Source organism: Lycium barbarum, chromosome 5 (genome assembly GCF_019175385.1).
Source record: "Lycium barbarum isolate Lr01 chromosome 5, ASM1917538v2, whole genome shotgun sequence".
Lineage (NCBI taxonomy): Eukaryota > Viridiplantae > Streptophyta > Magnoliopsida > Solanales > Solanaceae > Lycium > Lycium barbarum.
The window spans coordinates 69819207-69822746 of record NC_083341.1 but is presented as its reverse complement, the minus strand read 5'-3'; positions in this window follow the sequence as shown (position 1 = coordinate 69822746).

Below are 3540 nucleotides of genomic sequence, written 5' to 3'. Positions count from 1 at the left end.
ATTACTCCACACATTCTCTTTTCCTTTAAATTACCCCAAATTTTCATTTATATCAGTCATACCTGCACTTGTGCAAAACTTTGCATTACTTCGCAGGGGGTCACCCATCCCAGAATTGCTCTGGCTTGAGCACGCTTAACTCCGAAACTTTCATGCATTTTTGACGCGTTAGGGCTAATATAATATCGCCGATTGCCCCTCACGACCTTTGTCACGAAATTTTAGAGTAAATCGGGGTCTTCGCAGATTTTCGGAAAAATTTTAGTAGCGGGTCCCACCCCCGGCTAAGTCATACCATTACCATATTGCCTTTCTGAATCTCGGTATCTACCAAATTAACATTTATCTTACTATTTCTAATACCCAGAAGTATGAGATCACGTGATTCAACAAAATACAAAATTATCCATACATACATTTCTCAAAAAGGATTGGCTGGCGTACCTGGGCGTGCACTCGAAGACGCTCCTGGATCCTGCCGGCCGGTTAAAGCAAACACGCGGTTCGAAGGACCGCTGTAACCAGAAGCTGCACCTCGTCCTCTGCCACGACCCGCTGGCGCTGGTGCTGGTGCTGGTGCTCCTCGCCCCGCAGGGCGCATGGCTGCTGAAGGAGAAGATGAGCCTGCAACGGACCCAGCAGGCCGGGCTGAACCCGAACTGCCCTTAAGTGGGCACTCTCTGACTCGATGGTCTGGGCTCCCACAAAAATAACAAGCGCCCGTAGCGCGGTAACACTCCCCCGGGTGGGGTCTCCCACAGTAAGAACACGGGGGTATGGGTGGCCTCGACTGTCCGGGACCTCTGGAGCTCTGTCCTGCGAACTGTGGGGGCGTACTGTAGGCTGGCTGGGACGAATACCTATTTCTCTGCCGCTGGGAAGGCTCGCTCTGAAATCCCTCTGAATACCCAGCCGATCTGGCTCTCTTAGGCTGGCCCCTGTCGTAACCCCTATCAGGCCGACGTTCCCTACCTCGGTCCTCCATGCCCTGGGCGTGTGCCTGTACCCGGGCTACATGCATCCCTGGCTGAGCAGCCACAGCCAAACAACCATCAATCAGATAAGAGTCCAGTCCCATCACATACCTGTGCACCCTGTCGGCCATCTCAGCTACTATGGTGGGTGCATACCTAGCCAGTGAGTCGAACTCTAGGCTGTACTCGCGAACACTTCTACCATTCTGTCTCAAGTTCAAGAACCGATCGACCCTAGCTCTTCGTAGCTCTGGTGGTAGAAAATGGTCAAGAAAGGCCTTAGTAAATTCGACCCATACCGCTGGGGGAGCATCATCACCCCTGGAGAGCTACCAAGACTCATACCAATTTGCTGCCACCTCATATAATCGATACGAAGCCAACTCCATAGACTCAGTCGGCGAAGCCTTAATCAGTCGTAGTGTGCTCTCCATCTTTCTAATGAACTCCTGGGGATCCTCCTCAGGTTTTGCCCCGGAGAATTCTGGAGGATTACATGTCAGAAACTCACGAGCCCTGGAGCTCTCGTACCTATCCGCACGACCACCCCCAAATCCATGCCTGCGAACCTGCTCCGCCATCAATGTGGTCAATAATTGAACCGCATCTCGCATGGCCCTACCCTCCGCCCCTGCCTGTGGAGCTGGAGGCTCGGGCACTGGAACCTCAGGGGCTTGCGGTGGAGCCGTCTCCCGATTAGCAGCTCCTGCTGCTCTGATATCCTCCGGTAAGGGGGGTGTAACAGATCCAGACGACGGGGGCACATCCTCAAGTGCAGGGTGCACACTGGCCCTGGTAACCCTCGGGGCCTGGCTGGTCTCTCCTGCCTCAATCCTGGCCTTGCCCTTCTGGGCAGCTGTTGCCTTCTTCGGAGGCATCACTGAAACATAGCAGATCGTTAGGAGAGGTTCATCCTACTAATACAGTTCTATCGCACGATATAAAGATCCAAAGAAGGGTAACATCCTAAATGCCCTGTAGCTTCCTGTTTATAGATGTGGTGCACAACACATCGATAAACAAGACTCTACTAGACACGACCTGTAGACATTCCGAGGACTAACCGCTCTGATACCACTTTTGTCACGACCCAAACCCCGTGGGCCGCGACTGGTACCCTAACTGGGCACCCATACGTACCTACCTGATCGAACTCGAACCATACAGATGTTTTTTTTTTTCAAAACAGAAGTACAGAAGTAGGCCGATACAAATACGGCGTGCGCGTAACATACATATATATATATACATATACCTGAACACACAGACATTTACAGATAAGCCGATAGGGCTAACATACAGACGGAACCCGTAACCCACACATCTATCTACAGGCCTCTACAGACATACAGAATCATATGACGGGACAGGGCCCCGCCGTACCCAGAATATACAGACATACGGAGTACACAAAGACAGAAGATATATATACCAAAGATATATGCTCCGAGTCAAAGGAGCTCTTCAAGTAGCAGAGTCGGAAACCTACGCGGGCGGCGCATCACCTGGTGCGTCTGTACCTGCGGGCATGTAGCGCAGCCCCCGAAGAACGGGGGTCAGTACGAAAAATGTACCGAGTATGTAAAGCAGAAACGTAACAGATATAAACATAGTCCGAACTAGAGTCGCAGAAATATAACGGGCAAAATCATAAGTCAAACTGACGGACAGAGTTATGATCCAGACAGACATACAGGATCGTGTTACACACAAATGGACAGAATTATAGTTCGGACAGACAGACGAAATCATAATACGGACAGACGAGCAGAATCTGAATCCATACGGACATACAGAAGCAGAAGCCATACGGACAAACAGAAATAGTCGTAACATAGACGGACAGACAGACAGTAGTATGACAGACAGAATTATGCATGCAGAGTAGCACAGAGTCATACAAAATCATACAAAGGCGTGTGCTTTATAAATACAGATGGCACACGCATATATTCATACAGATCCCGGCCCTGTCTGGGGGCGCGGTAACAGAACCCGGCCCTCTTAGTACGGGACGCGGTGGACAGACAGAATCATATCAGATCATATGCCATCCTGGCCGCCATCCCCATACACAGATCATACAGACATACAGATCCCGACCCGTACGCCGAGGGACGCGGTGAACAATGCAGAGAAATATGCACGATAACAGAACCTGGCCCGGGTCGCAGTGAAGGAATGCATTGAGACAGACACGAATCGATAAATGAGAAACCACCTACCTACAGACTCAACATATAGACTCGATCAAACTGAAGGGTGCCAAACGGCGAGCCAAAATCAGAATATCCAGATAGTATGCATAGCACGCGCTCATATCCTAGTTAGGAAGGCACGACAGATTATCAGAATGGGATGCTCGGATGTTCAGAAATAATATTGTATAAATTACACAAAAATATCCATAATATTCACAAAATAATAGTTCAGAAGTTTTTGGAGAAGATCGGACCAAAACAGAAGTATTTTAAAAATCGTACCGGAAGTATCGGGCCTTGTGGGCCCACCTCGGACCAACCCGAGGCTACATACGTAAATTACTGATGATTGACCTTATGAGGTC